Source organism: Microcaecilia unicolor, chromosome 5 (assembly GCF_901765095.1).
Source record: "Microcaecilia unicolor chromosome 5, aMicUni1.1, whole genome shotgun sequence".
Taxonomy (NCBI): domain Eukaryota; kingdom Metazoa; phylum Chordata; class Amphibia; order Gymnophiona; family Siphonopidae; genus Microcaecilia; species Microcaecilia unicolor.
Window position 1 is genome coordinate 130,724,831 of NC_044035.1, and position 22,443 is coordinate 130,747,273.

The following is a 22,443-nucleotide window of genomic DNA, read 5'->3' on the forward strand; positions in this document are numbered from 1 at the left end:
AGTGTCGTAAGGATTTACAGTTGCCATGTATTAATTGCCAAAATCTGTGTGGGAACTGCAGTTCCTCTGTGTTAGGGGCTTTTCAACATCTTCCCATGCAGTTAACACAGAAACAATTTCATTACCATACACTAATCCCCAGATTTTATATATGGCAACTAAAGTTGCAAGTGCAATTTGGTTGCGTGATCAATTTGCGTGTGCAACTGTTTAATAAGCCAATCAGTGCCTATAATCAGCACTAATTGGCACTCTTTAGAATTTATATGCACAAATCCCTAAGGGGCCCTTTTACTAAGCAGCAGTAGGGCTAATGTGCGGGTAGCGTGCGCCAAATTGGTACTACCACAGGGGTGGCATGGGCACCCTGCGGTAGTTTTGAATTTGGCGCATGCTGTTTACTGTGGTAGAAAAGAATGTTCTATTTTCTACCAAGGGGCATTCCCGATGGTAATCAGCAGCGTGGTCACAATGGTGCACATTGCCTGATTACCGCACGAGTAGCGCATGAGCCCTTGCCGCTAGGTCAATTGGTGGCAGTAATGGCTCAGGCAGTAAATAGCTGTGAGCTACATTTAATTTTAGTGCTCAGTCATTTACTGCCCCATTAAAAAATACCTTTTTTCCCAGCCGAGGTAAAAAATGGCTCAGTGTGTGCTAAAAACAAGTGCCCACACTACCGCAGGTCACTTTTTAATGCAGATTACTAAAAGGACTCCTCAATGTATTCTGTAAAGTGGTACATGTAAATTCTAATGCGCAGATCTCAAAAGAGGGTGTGGCCATTGGAGGAGCATGGGCTAGTCATGGGTGTTCCTAAAAATTACACGAACTGTTATAGAATATGCCCAATCTGTACCTAAATTAGGTGTGGGTATTTGCACTATGTTTTAGCTGGTGCAAACAGTCATACCTACATTTTACACAGGAACAGGTGCTACATGTATTCTATAAACTGTGCCTAACTTAAGGCGAAGTTTATAGAATAGCGCTAAGTCGTTTTTTTTTGGCACTGATTTTTTAGGCACCATATATAGAATCTGGTCCTAACTGTATTACAGATGATGTGACACAATTGATTACTTCTCTGTTAACTATAATGAAAATTCTCTATTCATTCTTTACTCAATTTTCATCCATTCTTTTATTTCATATTTGAATGAAAATTAGAATTCATTAACTACAGAGTTACCATGTTATCTATTAGCGGGGTGCTTTGCATTAACTGTTAGCATACATTAACTGCTGCATTAACAACTCACACAGCTTAATAAATAGTCCCCAAACACTTACTATTGAAAAATCCCTGTAACTTTCAGGTGAATGCTGTTCTGATGTAATATTTCTTTTAGCACTTGATTACTCCCTTGGATCCTATCTTGGGAGGTATGTGTGCAAAGACTACAAAGTGTAGTCTTCATTGGATTTGTCATTCTGGGAGAAGGACTTTAATTTATTATGCTTTCAGTCAGAGATCTGCCTCTGTTAATTGAGCATTGCTCCAGAAAAAAACTGACAGAATATTTTTGAGAGAGAAAACTTATCATATCACTAGTCCAATGATAAGTCTGGCTTGCAAAGAATAGGAAAACATGCTTGAAAAGGAAAACTTACTATGAAGAAGAGCTACCCTGGGGAAATTCTGGAAAATTCAATGAGATTTTAGAGTCTGTATGTTCCAACTGACTATTTTCATTAACTTGCTAATATATCTCATTTAGAGAACACAGCAGTAAAGCCTGCAGTCAAAAGCATCAGATCAAGGGTTCACTAAGAGTAATTCTGAAACAGGTGTCAAATATAACAAACGTTAAATAGATCTTGAAAAGGTCAACTCCTGTGTTACCAAATTACCCTTTGGGATAGGTCAAGTTTTTGCATTTGATAGAGAGAAATGAATTAGAGCTATGGGAAATATTTCCACAGAAATGCGTAAATTACATATTTTCATTATTTTATCTGTTGACATTCATAACTAATAGAGATGGGCAGCAAGAACATTCTCATTTCGTGTTATTAACTGTATCATTTTCAGCAGTGATTATTTTATTTGTTGTTGTTTGTCCGTTTTATCATCATGGGAGCAATGTCATTGACACCCTAATTCTATATATGGTGCTCAAAATTGTGCATGCAAATATAGGCGCATATCTTAGCGCTGATAATCAATTATCAACACTAATTGGCATTAACTAAAAATTGCATACATGTCTTTAGATGCCGGGATACAGGTATAAATTTTAGGGGCAGATCCAAAAAGGGGGCACAGCCATAGAAGGGGCATGGGCAGATAAGGGTTATTCCTGGAATTTGCATGCACTTTTGCTAAATATGGAAGATCTGCACTTAATTTAGGTGTGAGAATTTATACCAGGTTTTTAAATACTCATGCCCCAAATTGGGCTCAGATCCTTCCTTCTTATCACGACCAAATTTGGGCATCATTTATAGAATTGAGTCCTGAGGTGCCAATGATCAGAAGCCCCACGCTGTTCCAAACCAGTGCTCTAAAATTAGCACCAGAATAGCATGGGGTAATAATGCCCCTATGATCAGAGATAATAGCATGCAAATTTAGGCACGCTATTAGCTCTGATCATAGTGGTAAAGTGTGGTAGAATTGTGCCTGAGTCATCCTGCACTTGTTTGACAGGTCCAGGCTGTCAAAAGCCCCTGGTGGCCTAGTGGCCCTGAAAGCCCCCCTCCAGACAGTGACATGGGGGACTGGAGTCCAGCAGATCTCCAGTCCCCCAATCTCCCCCCAACATAAGGGCATGGGGGCTACTACTACTACTACTTAGCATTTCTATAGCGCTGCCAGGGTTACGCAGTGCTGTACAAGTTTAAACATGGGGAAGGACAGTCCCTGCTCAAGAGAGCTTACAATCTAAAGGTAAAAACTATGTAGTCAGTGTAGGTATCAGGAATGGGAAGGTGGTTAGGCACCAAAAGCAAAGGAGAAGAGATGGGCCTTGAGTAAGGACTTGAAAATGGGCAGGGAGGGCGATGGCGTATGGGCTCAGGAAGTCTGTTCCAGGCAAAAGGTGATGCGAGGCAGAAGGGGCGGAGTCTGGAGTTAGCGGTGGTGGAGAAGGGTACAGAAAGGAGTGATTTGTCCTGAGAGCGGAGGATCTGGTGGATCTCCAGCCCCCTATCCCCCACACCCAAAAAGAAATCCCATTGTAACCCCAACCCTCCACCGGCCCTGGTGGTCTAGTGGCCCCCTCTCCCCCATACCTCCTTGATGAAGGAGAGAGCAGTACCTCCTCCTCTTCCAGTACTGCCTTCAAAATGCACTGGGATGCACTGGGCGGGCAGGGTGCTGCCGTTTTGAAGGCGATGCTGGAAAAGGGAGTGTTACTCCCTCCTCCATCAGACAGGTACAGGAGAGGAGGGGGCTGCTAGACTACTAGGGCGGATGGGGGGTTGGATTTGCATCCCACTGAGCCACCATAGATTTCTTTTTGGATGTAGGGGGTTAAGGAGGACTGGAGATCCACTGCCCCCTGTGCCCTTGTGGGGGGGGGAGGGGCTCAAGGGCCTCAGCGATTGGGGGGTCTGGGGGTCTAATAGAGTCCAGGAAGGGATCATTTACATTGGGTTTAATACTCCCCAATCATTTTGAAATGTTAATGCTTTATGTCATATAGGATATAATAGAGCTGAAAAAGATTCAGAGAAGAATAACTGAGGAAGAAAGGCTAAACAGATTAAGGCTCTTCAGCTTGGAGAAAAGACTGAGAGAGGACATAATAGAAGTTTATAAAATCATGAGTGGGATGGATCAACTAAATAGGTAATGGTTGTTTAACCTTTCAAACAAAACAAAAAAACAAGACAACACTTTATAGACAACAGACTGAAACAAATTGTTTTTATTTTTCACATAACGCATTAAGGTATGGAATCAATTACTGGAGAATATGGACTTCAAAAGAGGTTTGACAAGTTTCTGTAGGAAAGACCCTAAAAAATTATGTCTTTGATGACTTAAGGGAATCATTTCTCATTCCTGGAAATGAGCTTTGATATTTAGATCTATTTTGGGGGATTTGTTAGATGCAGTAGGGTACTGAGCTACAACAGAGGCAAGTGGGAAATATGCACTATAACGCTTAAGGCAAAATATGTGGGAATTAGTTCTGTGAGGATAAACGCCAACCCCTGCCCCAAAGGTTTAGTTAATGGAGGGTAGAAAATCTCCAAAAATATGAAATATAGCTGTGTAGTACCTGAATCATGTATAAACAATCAGGATGCACCAGAGGGAAATCCAAACCTTTTTTGATCTCCATAAAGATGTGTGTGCTGCTTCTGGTTTCTCACTGAGTCCTGTACCTCCTATATCTGCTGCCTACTTTGCATTCTATAACAGCTGCATAAATTCCATTCAACTAGCTCCCACAGTATAAGGGGACCCAAGTCATGAAGAGGGCCCAGGGGCCCCACCATTATGGAGGACAGCACAGTACAACACTGTATATACCTTATCAGTGCTCTTGCTCTGTCTCTCAGCATTTTAAATTATTTGATACTGCCCAAAACCATCTCCTGCTGTCGGGCCCAAATCTTGTGATAAAAGTCGTGTGATTTTACATCTGTTATTGCAAAACTTGGGCCTGACAGCAGGATTCTCTTCCAAGCTGCGGCAAAAAGGGGCGTATAGGTCTTTCTTTTTTTTATAGAAATGGCCGTGTGGCAATTGAAGCACTTGCCGCACCGCCATTTCAAGTGGGGGGCCTTTCCACCACCTATTGAGGGGCGTTAAGCGCTCCAGCGCTAATCCAGTGGTAACCGGGCAGTGTGCGACACTACCTGATTACCGCCAGGTACACCCTGGCACTACAACAATAAAAAATTTTTGTACCACCAGATATGACGGCACGCTGGGGGTGGGAAGTACTTCCTTTTTAGCGAGCGATAAGCCCACGTTGGGTTTACAGCAGCTTTGTAAAAGGGGCCCTAAGTAATTCAATCAAAGAATATTTCAGAAGGCAGTGCAGGAACACTGTTATAGATATGTACAGTGTTATCATGCTCTTCCCTCATAAAGACTGGAAGGCAGGGTAGTTCCTCCTCCCACACTGCTATAGGATCCTAGCTTTTGAACTTATGCCACTGCCCTATGGCTTAAATACCCAGCCATTTTCTTGTACCAGTCTATCAGGTTCTGAAGGATAGAGCTCCTAACCTCCTTATTCGTTAGGCTAAAATTGTCTCTTATTATCAGGTATAGCAAGCAGCCTGCCCTGAACTTTGTGTTGCATCTTGTGTTCTTTGATGAAGTTTTCTCCTATTTTCCTTGTGGATTCTGAACTTGTTTAACAAAATAAATAAATAAAATAGACACACACACACACAAGAATATCCATGTCTCTCCAACCTAGGCAGTCCCTCATCATTCCCCTAATTGCCTTTCAGATGTGGCCAAGGAATGGTTCAATGAGTACCACAGCCCATATATGTCCTGCTGTAATGATACTACTAGAGCTGTTGCCTGCTCCTGACTCATCCAGCTCCCATCACTGTGTAGTCAGAAAGAATTAAGCATGCATGGTATTTTGGCTGCTGGAGATGTCACTTGTAAAATGAATGTTATTGTCATTTATCTTGGCCATCTGTGCTTCCATATGGACACAGCACTTAGCGTACAAGGTGGAGATCACACACCTACTAAAAGTTTCTCAGGGGAACTTTGTAAATTGGTACTTACAACAGTGGCAGCCACTTAAATCCCATATTTCCATCACCTGCAGGGGTTGATCTTTCAGGGCAATCATTTCCCTGAGTCACTGTGTCACCATTTAAATGTTGCCTGCCTCTTGGCCCAGGACAGTGAGGCAGAACACCACCCTGTTTTATGGTGGCTTGACACTGATGACATGAGGCTGTTAGCAGCCTTCCTGCAGCTTCACTGGGAGAAGGGCTCAGTGGGTCAGCTTTGAAAACAAGATTTCCCTTTCCTGTAGTTTTTTAGTGGTTGCTATTTCAAGTAGAGAATGAAGACTCCGGACTAGGACCAGTCCCTCTCCAAACCAACACTGACAGATATTGTTTTCACAAATGATAAGGCATGCCACTACCCTTTTCTAGATGCGTAAATGTTGCTGCAGCACTTCTGGGGCTTGAATGAGGGTAAATGAGAGCCTAAAAGGCCTGGTACTTTGTTTTCAATTATGTCCTCTTGCTGGGAGGGGTAGGAGTGTACTCTTGGCTGCAGTATTATCAGTGATTATGGGTATGCCACCTGTTTGCTTACTGGATTGTCATGTTATTTATATTCTGTACTGTTCAATAGTCTGTATCATCCCCCTAATTCTTTAAAAATCACCAAAAATGGCACTTGTAAATTTGGGCGGGTGGCCAATTTGTGCACACAATTTAATTGAATGAGCTAATTAATGCCAAAAATTGGCTTTTTGACAAGCCATCATTGGCACTAATTACATTTCATTGGAAATGTAAATTTAGGCAAGGGATCAGTGCCTTAATTTTACATGTGAGTAAAAAGAAGGAGCATGGAAATGTGAGGGTCATGGTTTGACCAGGGGAATTCCTAGCATTTACGTGCATTGGTATACAATATGGGGATACATGTCCAATATAGATGTGTACATTTGCATCGCATTTCAGTTGGTGCAAATGGTGGCACAAGACCCGTGTGTAAATGCTATTCTATAAACTGCACCTAATTTTAAAAGCAGCTTATAAAATTGTGCTCTTTTTCAGAACTGATTTTTTTCATCTCCATATTTAGAATTCACCCCCATATTACAAATCAAATTTCCATAATCCTCTACAATTAATAGATTTTTCAATAGCACTTCTATAAATCTTCAAGTTCCAAACATGATTGCTTTGAATCATCAGGTTCTTGATAGATGTGCTCTAGGTACACATCAGAATGAAAAAAGAAATCCTGTGCTACTTTCAGCTGCTGCTCTTATACTCCTCACCTTCCACTAACACCCTCCTTTGAGTGAAATTCCTAGTGACCTTGGAGATGGAAAATTATAGGGTATGTCTACTAAAGGCGTGCTTGGGGGGGGGGGGGGCATGAAAATGCTTACCGTAAGGCGTCTTGAAGTATTTTTGGGAAGTAATCTTATGCATAAGCTAAGCATGTGTTATGTACATTTTTGTTTTTAGCTTTTGGCGGGGACAGGTCAGGGGCACAGAATGGGCGTGGGCATGCTATACAGCTAGTGCACTGATATTCACACATGCCAATTGGTTAGTATGACCACTTGGGAGCCCTTACTGGTTTTTCAGGTTATACATGCTAATGTAATGTGAACATTACTACACTGGCTCCCTATCAAAGAATGTATTGCCTTCAAAATATGTACTATGGTTCACAAAATTATATACAGTGAAACACCGGATTACATGACAGACCTAATCGACCTACCAGCCAGAAAGTCATTCGTATCAACACGAATGTACCTAAATCTACACTACCCAAGCTGCAAAGGACTCAAATACAAATTAACTTACGCATCTAGTTTTTCCTATATCAGAACTAACAAAAGACTTAAAAACCATATATGACCACCTACACTTCAGAAAGACACTCAAGACCCACCTGTTTAAAAAGGCATACCTTACAGACCCAACGTAAATGCCTGATCACTGCGACACAACAACACTAAAGATCGTAATGGCCTTCACCGATCTATCCCGTTGAACGATTCCGCTATGTGGTCCTACCACATGACCATTACCCTATCACAACTTCACCTTGTATTTGTATACACCGGAGTCTGTAACTGCTCTCCGGCACTATGTAAGCCACATTGAACCTACAAAGAGGTGGGAAAATGTGGGGTACAAATGTAACAAATAACTAAATTAGCTCATGACCTGAAAAAAAAATGTATGTATTTGGCAGCTTGACCTCTAGCAGTAGTACCACAAGACTAAGGCAACATTTTGATATCAAGATGCTGAGAAAGCAGGAACAACTAGGGACCACTTCTGTTCCCTACTAAATATCAGAGACCTCTAGGATTCTGGTAGCTGCACTCGCTGTGGTAGGTGAATTCCAGATAGCATAGATGCATATACTGCCTCTTCTTGAGCAGGTAGTTGGTGCATCCTATCTTCAGCAACAGAAATAAGCACTATCTGCAATATACATTCCATGCCCATTCCCTATCTGTAACCCACCCATTTCTCACCCAACATGGTATATAATTAGCACACCTTAACAGCAAAACTTAAAATATGCTAAGTGCAAAGGCTGTGTGGTAATTGTTGGGAGTATGCCCTCATGTCCTCAGCAATTACTGATATATTACATTCTATGAACTCCAGAAGGAGGACGTTCTCTTTGTATAATGTGATAGGGATGTGCATTCATTAGGGCACATTCAGTTCATTATTGTGCCCTAAAAACACTTACCACTCATCCTATGGTTACCAACCCTTTCCCTGAGACTGGTGACATCCTACCAAATGATAAATCATTGTAGTCATGACTCGTACCTCAGATTAGTCACAGTACTCAGGTGGAGCTGTGCAAAAATACTAACTTCACTCGGCTAGTCCCAGACAGGGAAGGGGACATATTAACGTAATTTAGGATAAACTGTTCAAAACCAGTATGATGTTAACAAAATTAACATTTTTATTTTGTTTCAATAAAATATGTAGAAGAAGCAGAAACAAACAGGAGACAGCCTACTGCAGAGGCAGATCAGACAACCAAACGGCAGCAGTGATCCAAGGAAGGACAAACACAGCAAGAGTTTATCCAAATGTCAACTTTAATGGAAACAGGACCCAACCTGGCCAAGTTTTGGAAAAACCTCTGTCAGGGGTCATGTAGGTTTCCACAAAACATTCACAGATTGGGATTAATATCCCCAGCGGAGAGCAGGAGAAGGAGCAAGAGAGTAGGGAGAAGAGTAGGAGAGGTATGAGGACAGCGACGAAGGCGAGATGTACTCAGATAGAAAGGAGAGGGATGACTGGAAGGAAGGAAATGTTGAAGGTTGAGAGCTGTTAAGGAAGAGGAAAAAAGAGATGGTAAGATGATGAATACAGAGGGTGGACAATGTGTTCCTGCAGTGTACAGTGGTTTCAGATGGAGAAACAGATTAGGAAGGGACAGTACCAAGAAGAGAAAGTGTACTGGAGCCATAAGTAGTAACTGGGAGAAAAATAAATGTAAAGAAAAAAATTGCCCCTAGAGCAGAGGCCCCGAGTGGACCTGGGAGTCACCCCGGAGAAGGCTGTAAGAATATGCAGATGAGCGGCAAGTCCTCCACAGCACCTGAAAGGCAGCTGGTAGTAGAGCTGGGCACCTCTCAGCCAAGGAAAGGCTTACCAGGGGTTAGGCCGAAGCCAGCATGCCTCCCCCTGAGGGTCACCTGATCTTAGCCAAAAAGCACCTGGAAACCCTGGGCACCTGGAGCAGATCGGGGTGGACCTGGGAGTCACCCCGGATACAGCTGTGAGGATATGCAGAAGGGCTGCAAGTCCTCCACAGCACCTGAAAGGCATCCGGTGGTAGAGCTGGGCACAATATGATCATATCATCCATAATCTATCACTAGACAAGCTGTGGCAGCTTTAATGAATTGCAGAGCCTTCGACACCATGAAAAGCAAACCCCTAAACATTACATTGCAGTAATCAATCTGTGACAAAACCTAACCCTGCAGTATTTTCCTAAATCATCAGAATTCAAAACAAAAACTTTAATCCTGTGAAGTATGCTTACAGCCCGATATTCAAAGTGATTTAAGAGGGCAGGAGAGGCCCCTGCCTGCTTAAATCACACTCTGTGGCCTGACTGGCACACCTCAGCACACAACCGTCATTTATGAGTAGGGCTGCATAGAAGCATTATGGAGCATAGTTGGGGGGGAGCCAACCTAAGTGCACTGATCCTCTTTCCTTCCTCCCACCCCCATAGCACAACAAGAAGTACCTCAAGGAGGTCTTTTACTAAAGCTTAGCTCGAGTTATCTGCAGCAGGGCCCATTTTATTTCTATGGGTCTTGCTGCAGATAACTCGAGCTAAGCTTTACTAAAAGACCCCCCCCCCCCCCCCCCAAGTATTTTGAAGTGCCACAAGGCTACCGCTGGAGGTTGCAGCAACAATTTTGAAGACACAGCTTTTTGTGGCAACATTTTTTTCTAACTTTGTGCTAATTTGTCAGTATTGTACTCTTTGAGTATTTATGTTTTGATAGTAGACTCTGATAATGAAGAACTGTATTTGTATACGAATGTAATTTGTCTTATTTTATTATATGTGTTTGTATGGAAGCCACTTAGGTTATAGGAGGTATATACATGTAAATTCTTTAAATAAATAAATAATTTTCTGCAAGGAGCCGCACTGGGCAGGAGCAAGTGGGCATCACTTTTTCCAACAGGACCACACTACACCAGCAATTATTTCAAAGGTAGTCCTTGGAGGGTTTAGAGGGTGGGAGAGGGTAGGAAGCTCACGGTATGTTTCATGGGGTAGAAAGGGGTAGGGGGGCTAGATGTGCTTTGGGAGTTAAGAGGGAAGGAGGCGGATGGAGATAAAGATTGGGGGGTGGGAGGAAGAGAAGTACTTTGTACTTACTTGGGTCCTGACTGATATTCAGTCAGGACCCGCATAAATTCTGGCAGCTTTTGCAGTTTAACTTAGCACAGGATATTCAAAGTCGGTGGCCAGGCATGGTCTGGCATTGAATATCCAGGACTAAAAATGCTGACCACTACCAGCTGAATATTGACCAGTAGTTTATAAAATTATCCATGAACTAACTTTTCAAGGTGAGCCCTCAATGGCAGCCTTGAATCCAAAAGAACCCCTACACACCTCACCTCACCTTATCTTATCTTTAAAATGGATTTTTGCCCCAACTAATTATAAATAGGTATAACAGAATTCATCTATTTCAGCAGTTCCAAAACTGTGCTCCGCGGCACCCTGGTGTGCCACAATGAATTCTCAGGGGTGCCGTGGAGCATCGCTCCCTACTTTCTCCTCCTGCAGGTCTGGCATCTGCTGCTTCCTGCTTCTTCCCCCATCGCCGCTGCAGTACTTGAAGCTTACATTTTCGAGCCATCCGTGATTCATACAGGCACTGTTGGGAATTCCCTCTGTTGCGTCTGGTCCTTGCAACAGGAAGTTGCATCAGAAAGGGCTAGACGTGGCAGACTGGGAAGGCCCTGGAGTGCCTGTGTGAATCACGGACAGCCTGAAAATGTAAGCTGCATGCACTTCAGCAGTGGCAGTGGAAAGAGAAGGAAGCAGCAGCGATCCTGGGCCTGAAGAAAGGAAGGTAGCGAGTGATGCTGGATTTGTGGATGGCAGAGGGCTGCAGGGAAAGGGAGACCTATGTGACTGGGGGGTGTGTGGAGACCCATGTGGATGGGGGTGGTGCAGAGACCCATGTGACTGGGGGGGGGGGTGCCACAAACCAAAAAATTTTGGGAACCCCTGATCTATTCTCTCATGACCATCAGCCCTGTGTTTGTAAAATTTAAAATCATATTCTTGGCCACCTACCAACCTGATACTACTTTCAATATCCTTACTAAGTCATCCAAAATTAAGACCAATAGACATAATAAATTAACCTCTAAACCCATCAAAACCTCACAAAGAGGTTGACTATTTCATCTAGAAAGGACAAAACTGAGCTTTGAGGCACACCTAAAGTTAAAGGCTTCCAATACTCCCCAACTAAGCCTCACTACTGACTTCCAATAGGAATGATAAGGACCCCATGAACACCAAACCTTTATTTCCTTATGGATATAAATTCTTGAAACTATTTAAGGACAGTACTAACTTTTGTAGGGGGTGTGCATTCATGAGTGTGAATTCAAGTTCATTCAGGTAAAAGTCTGAAGTGTGAACAAATTGATCGTATGCATGTGTACTTTCAAATTAACATACACAATCAATTTTTTATGCCATGCACACCCCTAAGGCTTTGCCATTAGCAGATTATGATCTAAAAGGTCAAAAGCCACTGTGAAGATCATCAGATCTTGTTTTCCCAGCCCAAAACGTTAGGGGCCTTTTACAAAGTTGTGCTAGCATTTTTAGCTTGCATTAAGAATCAGCTGGCAGTAAACGCCGAGATGCCCATAGGAATATAATGGGCATCTCGGCGTTTACCACTAGCTAAAAGCGCTCACATGGCATTGTAAAAGGGCCCCTTAGTTCTTCAAGAAGTGCTATCACCACCGTATTAGTAATCTGTAATCAGTGAAAGCTGGATTGCATAGTATCTAACAATTCAAAGTGGTTCAAGAAGTCTTGTAGCTGTTTTACTACTATTGCTTCAAAAAGCCAATTTGCTATTAGATGGTAGTTTTAAAAGTATCTTGGATTGAAAGATTCTTTCTTTGCTTATGCGTTGAACAGAAAGGTGCTCTCAGATGTATTGGGGACAGAAATGATCAAGACAATGAGATATCTGGAATCAATTGGCTCCTGTCCCCTGGGGGTGCTGGGTTGGTATGCAAGTGGTGTGACATGCAGGTTGGTTCTGGAACAGCACTGATAGCTTCTGTAAAAAGGGCTCTGGGTAATGTGGACTAGTTTATTTATTTATTTTATTTACCAGGTAAAAGTATTGGGAGAGGAACTGGTCAGATATTTATTAAAAGTATGTTCAGTAAGGTGATGTCACCTAGAGCTTGGTTTTTTCCATATACTTTTACCATGTTTTAGCAAATGTATTCTTGATCGGATAATTGTTTCAGAACACTTCACTGCATTTTTTGTTTCGTACAGCCTACTCTGAGCAGCTCTGTATTCCATTAACAGGTTTTTAAGTAGTCGATTTAGAAAATACATCCTATCTACAAGGAATAATAATGAGAAAATACCAGGCTGTAACATTTTTTCTCCTTTTTGTTCTGGAATTTATTGTTAGCTTCTTAAAGATTTAATATATTTCTTTGCCCACCAGCATGTCCTACTTTCAATTCAGATTCTACATGCAACATGCTTACTGACTCTGTGTCCTTGAGGTGAGGGGCGCTTTGTGTCTATTTGGGGACCACAGTACTGGTTACAAACCTGCAACCTCCCCATCAACCCCAGAACAGCATTAGCATAGTAAAGAAAATTATGAGAAGCTGATAAAGTGCCACCTTTGCAGTTGCTAGGCAAAAGAAACAGGACCTACTATAATCCTGAAGGGAGAGAATGAAAGGATATAAAACATAAAATGCATTAATTAGAAAAATATAATTAACCTACCTTGTTGCTGCTATCAATTTCCTCCCAGTACACAAAGCTTCAGAACACTTTCCTTTCTGCAAGCCTGAATAACATTTTTAGTGTGTGGATTATATAAGAAACCCCTGTGCTTTGCTTTATTGAACACAAGCAAAACACCTCAACTGTCTGCAACATACACACACGCACACACACAAAAAAAACAAAGCTCATACACCTTATTCCAACTGTTAATAAGGAATAAAAAGAAAGCATTTCTTAAAAGAGGCTTATTTTAGTTTGCTTTTTCATTAACTTAAGCATTTAGAATGAGGGAAAGATAAATAGGTATGGTACATTAACATTAGCACTTTCTTTGTAATCAGCCTTGCATTCAGCATTGTATCCATAAACCTGGACCACTCTAGATTTAGGAGCCCTTTTTATTGAAGTGTGCTAAGCAGTTCACAAGTGAATTAGTGCATGGTAACCATTAATACACAGTTGCGGTAACTGTTACTATGCTGGCATGACAGTCCAGTTTATTTTCGAAAGAGATGGGCGTTCGTTTCCCATGGGCGTCCTGGAAATTGGGAGATGGGCGTTCGTTTCCCGTGGGCACCCAAATCGGTATAATCGAAACCCGATTTTTGGCGTTCTCAATTGCAGTCGAACGGAGATGAACGAAGATCACTGGGGTGTGTCGGAGGCGTGGCAAAGGCGGGACTGGGGCGTGGTTATCAGCCGAGGAGATGGGCATCTTTAGCTGATAATCGAAACAAGAAGGGCGTTTTTGACGAGAATTTGGTCCGCTTTATTTGGACCCTTTTTTTTTTCAGGTCCAAGTCCCAAAAAAGTACCCCAACTGACCAGATGCCCACCAGAGGGAATCGGGGATGACCTCCCCTGACTCCCCCAGTGGTCACTAACCCCCTCCCACCAACAAAAACCCACTTTACAAACTTTTTTTCCCAGCCTGAATGCCAGCCTCAAATGCAGTACCCACCTCCATTACAGCAGAATGTGTTCTATCCTCTGACAGTCTTTCCCTGGTTCTGATGTGGCTCTCAGGTAAGTATGACACCTTTTCTGTTAAGGGCACTGCAGAGTCACATCAGCAATGCATTGTGGTGGGTGTAGGGTATTGGGCTCCGTGATTCCACTAGCTTGTGTTAAATGCTCACGATGTTGGTAGTTGGTAGGCTCTACTCCCATGGTGCTTTTCCCCCTGCTTACTGGGTCAGAGTGTGCCCTGTTTTGTTTCCGGTAGTCCATGAGGTACTGGCCATTTGTGTAAGACACTTTTAGATCCCTTTCATGTGTTAGCCACGTTACAGCACTTAGTTCTTACCTTGAATGTTGCTGAAAGAAGGCATTGTACACCATTCTGCCAGCTTGGACCTACTGCTAATCTCAGTACCAGCGAGACTCGTTGCCAGTGGGGCATAACCTCTGATATGCAGTTAACTGTGAGTATAGGTGCTTATTCAAATAAAGGATGTTTTCAACGAGATTAGTCTTCAGGTGTCAACTGCTGTGCCAAGGTTATACACCAGCAACAAGTCCTGTCCCTGGAGCACTTTTAGTGGGTACTGCAGTGCACTTCAGGCAGGCAGACCCAGGCCCATCCCCCCACCCATAACACTTGTGGTGGTAAATGGGAGGCCTCTAAAACCCACTGTACCCACATGTAGTTGCCCCCTTCACCTCGTGTCCCTCCCACGACCAAATGGCTTGGATTGGGACGTTTCTGAGCTGGGCGTTTTTAGTTTCCATTATCACAAAAAAAAAAAAAAAACATCTCAGAAGGGACCAAATCCATGGCATTTGGTCCGTCCAAACTGTATTTTGGAAATGAAAGATGGACGCCCATCTTTTTTGATAATACGGTCTGTCCCGCCTCTTCACATACCCGTTTTCAGACATAGACGCCCATGGATATGGGCGTTCGCGTTCGATTATGCCCCTCAGTATGCACTAATTTGCATGCTACCTGCATAGCCCGTTATGGTAAGGATAATGTATACAGATTGCAATTGCAGTTAGTAAACAGTCATTTAGTGAGGAAGTTATCAATTTGGACTACTGTTAAATTGGATTCTTTATGGGGTCTTCTCAATAAAATACTTTTTACTGTCCTGTTTCCAGAGGTCAACGTGTGCTTTTTTTATCCAGTGTTTATAAGAAATTGCTATTTTTATATTATGTATAGTTATGATTTTCTGGTTTACACTGTACTATTTGTTTTTCCTTTTGAGGTTACCCCTTACTGAGTTGGGGTTGCTTATCAGGGATGGTCCCTGTTCCAATCCACACGCTCATCATGTTTACTCATTTACCCTTTGTATAACCTATGTACTTCTCCCATTTGTTCCAGAGCCCTTGAAGTGTTCACACCTTTTATTTCTCCAGGTGATTGTCAAATTTCCTGGGGGACCTATCCTCATGGTGAATAACAAGTATTCTCTTATGATGATCCAAATGAGGGAGCCTTGATTCCTTTTAATGTTTCTTTGCCCAATTATTAACCCATTAATTGTACTTTTCAAATTTCTATATTAATAAGCAAGGTCCAGATTCAGTGGCATTGACCACTTCAAACCCCAGGGCACTTAATGCACCCCCTTTCTTTTTCCCCTCAGAAGTACAATGTTAAATTTTTCCTATACATTAATGTTTGTCTCTCAGGTGTTATGAAGATCCTTGAATCACTGAATCAAGGAGCACCACTACTTTTAGCTACATGCAACACTCCTTCTTATGGCCTTGAGAGAATGTGCCCTTGAGAATTCTCTTCCCTCAAATTCAACAGTAACTATTGTGGAATCTAATAGTGGTGATCCCTATGCTTGTACACTTCAAGTCCAGTTTCCTATGTCTACTATACCCTTGTCCTTATTAACTTCATCCCTCCTACCTCTATATCTCACTACCAATTGGTTTCCTTACTAGTCTTTCTGACCCATTGACTCTTTTGTATGCAATGGAAATCCATTCTATGTTAATTAATATATCACTTAATGGTCTTTTTATTTCCAAAAGAATCCTAATGTGTGTCTGTTACAGTTCCTATGAAGGAAGTTATGTTTTTATTGGCTACTGGATTTCTGGTTGACCAAGTAAGGAACCGGTGTACCAAGAGAGCTGTATTGGACACTATCTTGGGAGGTACTGCAACAGTCAAGGGAACTCTCAATACTATGCAAATTGAAGATCTAATTAGTAAACTTACTGCATTATCTGAATATTCAGGTCAGTTTGATGACATCATACAAAAGATGTCTTCCACAGTTGCTGTTACTTAGTTACATGTTAATGCCGTGTCTATTGTTTCTATGGCAATGGCTAGTGAATTCGAATCCTTTAGTAAGTATTCCAAGACCTTTTCAGAAAACCTCGCCGGTTCCTTGAATTGTGCTTTTGCTCAAACTTTATTTTCAACCCTGTACTTTTCTTTGTTTCATGCACTTTGACAGGGTCATTGGCCTTACCTTCATTCCTACCTTGACTTTGTAAACGTGCCTCCTAGATTGTTTCCTACCCTCTGGAAGTGTCATTTAGTATAGAATATTCACCTCACCAAGTTTTGGTTCTTCTCAAAGGCCCACAAACAGCTACTCCTTTTGTGTGTTTCCCTATGCTGAATCATGGTACAGTAGTGGCTCAGTCTCTGATATATTCTATCATTCTTGTCCATATTTAGAGCCCTTTTACTAAGCTGTGATAAAAGGGGCCTTGCGCTAGTGGCCATGGCTGTTTTTGCTGTATGCTAGGGCCCCTTTTACCGCAGCAGATAAAAATGGCCAAAGATGAAATGGCTATGCATTAAGTTTGCACTTGCTGCACGGTCATTTTGAAAGGGAGCATTTACCACCACCCATTGAGGTGGCAGTAAAGGCTCTCGCGCTAACCCAGTGGTAACCGCTGGATATCCCCGTGTAAATATTTTTCAAATGCCGCGCAGTAGGGTGGCACCACCGCTGGTGCCAACTTTGAGCTGGCGGTAGTTCTGGATTGCTGCATGGCAAGCCCGTTGCCACGTGGCAGCCCTTTAGTAAAATGGCCCCTTAGTGACTAAGGGCCCTGTTTACTAAGGCACATTAGTATTTTTAATGTGCCTAGAATTAGCGCATGTGCTAACCATGTAGGCGCCTATAGGAATATTGTAGGTGTGTACACAGTTAACATACGTACATGGTTAACATGCATTAAAATGTTAACGCGTCTATAACGCGGCTTAGTAAACAAGGATGGGAGGGGAACAGACTAAATAGATACAAATGAACAACTTGGGTTGACCAAATGGTTCTTGTTCACAAACATCTGTGTTTCTCAGTTTAACTGTTTCCAAGTTATACTAGTAAAACATGAAAAGTCAGCAGCATAAAATGTAAGGCTAGATGAGGTGAAAGTCTGAAAGCTTAATAACATTCAAAAATATTATGCAACTTGGATACTCATGTGAGCAGAGATTTTGCTGATATATTTCAGAGTGATTCAGATGATATGTAGCACAATGACAGTCAGAAAATTTTTATGATATATTATTTCATAATAACCTAGAAGAAAAAAGTATCCTTTGAGACATAGGAAGTGTACAGTGTATTTGGTAGTCTACTTTCAAGGCCTTCAAGACCTATCATATTTTGAAGAATTTATTAAATTTGGGAATAAATTATAGTAAGAGTCATTGAATTATAACTATGTTAAATATGGGCAGAAAGTGTTAACTGTAACTGTAAAGGTTTCCCTAGCAGACATGAATGTACACCATACACAGTGCCTCATGTTCTTAGGTACAGGCTTTGCCTAAGTAGAAATTATTAATGGTTCTAAACTGCAATATTTCTAGAATGTAGATTACATCAGGACTGCCACAGTATATTCTTCTCTTACCCCTGCCATCCCTTCCATCCATGTCCAGCAATTCTCCTCTCTCCTCTGCTCTCCTCTCCATGTTCAGCAATTCTCCTCTCCTCTCCCCTGCCCTCTCCTCCCATCCATGTCCAGCAAATCTCCACTCTCCTCTCCATCCATGTCCAGCAATTCTCCTTTGTTTAGGGTACACCAATGTGGCAGATAAGTGAGCGAGACAGCTTCAACGTTTTGATGTCATGCTGTCTCCTGTCTTATTACACCTCTTTGGCTTACCAGATCTGTTTGGTTTATTGTAACCTGGGGTTAAAGAGAAAAAATATATATACTTACCTGGGAGGTTTCTGGAGGGTCTACGATGGCTGCAGGAGCAGGCAGAAAGGTTTTGGGAGGCTTCTGGATCAGGTGTGGCTGGGGTCCGTTTAGGGGCCGATTTTGAGGCCATTTTTCTGGATGGGAGCGCTGCGATGGAGAAGTGGCGCTCCCCGAGAGATTTTGGGGTCTGGGAAAGCAGGCCCAGTTTTGGGGACGAGGCGATGCAATTTTCAGGGTCCGGGGATGGTTGGGAATGTCCCCGGGCCTGCAAAAGTGAGTCGGAGCGCTGTACGAGCGCTCTGGTATGGAGGAGGGCACGTTTTCGAGCCGGAGTGCTGGAGGCACTCCGGGTACTGCGTGGGGGCCGGCGGGAAGAGGAGACGGCGTCGTTTCGGGCTCCAGATGGAGTAGAGGGCCGAAATAAGATAAGACCGGGAAGGAGTGGAGACCTTCCCGGCGCTTTAAGGGGGGGCCGGTCTGTGAAGTCCGGGACGCTCCAGCGTTCCCGGTGAAGAGAGAGGGCAGCAGTCCGAAAGAAAAGAGGGCTGCCGGTGGAGAAGACGTCGGCGCGCGTGTGCATGAGGCGGCGCGCCTCATGCACATTTCGGGATCGCGCGTCTTCGCGAGTAGGCCGAAGCCGGGGCCTAAATTTTGGGCCGGCTTCGGTTCTTTTTTATTTTTGGGTCCGTTTTCGTCCCAGGACAACCGGGACCGGAACCGAGGGTAGGCATTGAGTGTGCTGAAAATCACGGACAAGGTAAGGGGTCTTTTGACCTGAAATTTTATTTTGTGTATTTTTAAATTTTGTAAATTCGGTTTTTGATTTTTTAAAAATCAGGGGTTTAAGTTATTTAAATTTGGTTTGCATATTCGTGTTCGGGGAATTTTTCTGGATTTTTGGGGTGGGTTAGTTTTTAAATTTAAATATTTTTAGGGGGTATTTTGGAGGGGTGCTAGTTTGAAGGGGTTAATAAAGGGTTAAATTCTTAAATTCGACAGGGTAGATTAAGGAAGGGGTATATTAATTTTTGAAATGGGTGTTACAAATTTGGGTAATTTTGGAGGGGTGTTAGAGGGGATAATGTGCGACGGATAGGAAAATTGAGGTATTTTTAAAATTTAAAAGTATGGTTAGATAGAGAATTCAGGGTTTTAGTGGCAGGGAAAATTTGGGGTGGTTTGGAGAAATTGGGAAGGAGTTATAATTTTATTTTATAATTTCCCATTAAACTCTATGGGAAATTGTAAAATAAAATGGAGATTTTGCTGTGCTATTCAAGATTCCGCTGGTCAGCTAGAGAGTTTAGAATGTTGGAAAAGGCTTGGGATTGGTCAGCACTGCTCGGAATCCCAAGCCAAAGCTTGGTCTCCTAGGAGATGAGGCTAACTGGCAGTTGCAGTGAGAGGCTGGTGACTGAAGAGAGCGGAAGCGCAGCTCAGTGTGGGAGAGTCAGTGTGAGATTATTGTGGGTGGAAGTTAAAAAGTGAGTCTAGTGTGATAGTAAAAAGTGTGAGAGTGATAGTGAATGAAAGGAAAAGCCAGAAAAGGGATGTTATTTAATGTTTGATTAATTATAATAAACTTGGGGGGTATGAAGTGTGATTGGTTTTGGTAGTGAAGTGTATGAATGATAGAGGAAAGTGTATGATTACATGTGAGAATAAGAAAGTGGAATGTTGGGATGAAAGGGTCTGAAAGGGTTATCAGCCTCTTAAATTTAGGGAATTCAGTGATTAGAATAGGCTTGAAGCAGTACAGGGATTTGTATTTAATTTTATTTAAATAGTTTAGTTGGCCCTAAGTATTGAATAATAATTCCCTAGATAAAGGTATCAACAAAGTGGGAGAATAGATAGGGTTTTTACTCCTATTAAGTTTTTAAGAGATAGGTTTAGGGAGAAGATCTGGAAGAAGAACCTGAAAGTTGGTGAACAAGGGCCCCTCCGCAAGAAAGACTACACCTCCAGTGAACTGTTATCAGCTAAGTGACCATTGAGGAAATAGAGGAAAAAAATAGAGAATAAAAGATAGAGAAATACAAAGACATATATACTTACCTTACTTGCTTCTCTAGAGTGAGGACAGGTACCTGTGAAAATAAAAACAAAGAATACACAAAGTATCAATTCTAGTAGTTTACTGGTTAGCTTATTTGTTATCTGTTTGAATTTAAAAGAAATTGAGAAATGTTTTTTTTAAGATACTTATCTGAAAGTTCTTGAGTGTGGAAGGGATTCCTGTAAAGAAAAAGATAAGAGAAAACCAGTTAATATATTAAACCTGAGTCTGAAGAATTGTTTAGCTAGTATTGTGATAGGAATAGAAGGGAATTTGGTTAAAAATGTAAAATGTTATGGTTCCTAGTTTTATGGTTACCAGAATGTGTTAAATAAACTTGTTTTATTTATAATAAATATAATAGAGTTTGATTGATTTCTTCAGATAAGGGAAAATCCTGAATTTAGTTTTTTTCCCCTCATGGTCCCTGGGATTATGAGGAGAGGTTAGTTTTTGTAGCTTATCCCTTCCATTCTGGTGTAGAGCTCCAAAGTCACGACTAATTACATCTGAAAAGTTGGAGTTCTATTTCTGCTGACATCCGGTGCCAGAGCGAGAGTGGTACAGCCTACATTATGAACTTTTCTAAATCATTTATATATCTGTCTAAAAGCTCTGGTCCCTGTGCTAATACCTGGAGCCTAGGTTCCATTATAAAATAGGCTCCTACCACCCACCCTTGGGGCACCTAAAAGAAGGAGCTCAGTTACAGAATTGTCCCCTTTTCTCTTATATGGAAGCCTAATCCCCAGCAGTAATACCTTGATCTTACTGCAAGAAGTTGTAGTGGTCATTTTAAGAGTTGGGATTCTAGAAGCAGAAGAGAGTGGGCATTGCTACCACTTCACTAACCCAAGAGTCCAGGTAATGCTCGGGTGGTATGCCGTGGGAGGGGCCTTTGATGGGGGATTATGATCTTCAGAGGTTGTGCCTTCAGGGAGAGGTTGCCACATAGTAAGGGATTCTTGTACAAGGGGGAGTCCTGTCTGGGGGATTGTTGCATTGGGTGGTTTATAGTCTTGGGGAGGGATGAGAAGCCTTCTTTGGGTCCGGATGGGATCAGATGTTGGGAGGGAATGATCAGAGTGTGGACTTTGGATATTGATCAGGAGAGGGGCAGATATCAGCATTTATAGCTGCCCCATACTGCAGTCATTTATATGCACATTCCCTATGTAAAATGAGGAATCCATGTCTACATTGCAGGCTCACCCGAAACACTTTCCACTATACACACATCCCCTTGACATCCCCTTGACATCTAGATACATTATGGTCTCCCATGTATAAATGTCCTCTATTGTGAAATGCCATTTACATGTGTAGGTGTCTCTACACATGCAAATGCTACCATTTACACATGAGGATGCTTCTAAAATAGGTGCCAAAATGTATGGAAAGAAACCAAAACTTTTTGCACATCTGGTTTTCTTTGAGTTAACAAGAGAGGAATGTGTGCTCAGCTTAATAGTGTTCCTTGAAATGATAGAATGAAATGAGCAACTCAGACTGTGAATTTAGAAGCATTATAACTAGCAGGAAAATGAAAATCATGTTAAGCAAATTTTCTATTCTAAATTGGAGTCACTGGCACCCAGTGAGGCCTCATCTGCTTCCTTTGCCATTCTGCTGACAGCTACAGATCACCAGTGATCATGGAAATAGCCATAGAGCTGACAACAACGGGCTAGAAATGTATGAAATAATTACGTAGCCTACTGCTCTAGGCAGCTCTTCCTGAAGAGAGGCAGATGGAAAGCCAGTCAAGCTGCCACTGTTATTCCAGGATAGTAATATTCTAACAGAATAAAGGGTTATTGGAGAAAAATATATTTTTTTCTGAAAGTGCACAGAAAAAATTTGAATTTATTCATTTTAAACTTCTTTCCAGAACCCATCCAAAGCATGGCACATGCAAATTGTCAACATAACACATCCATACATATAAAGTGAAAAAAGTTCCAAAACAAACCTCAATGAACTAATAAATAGACCATAAAATAAACAT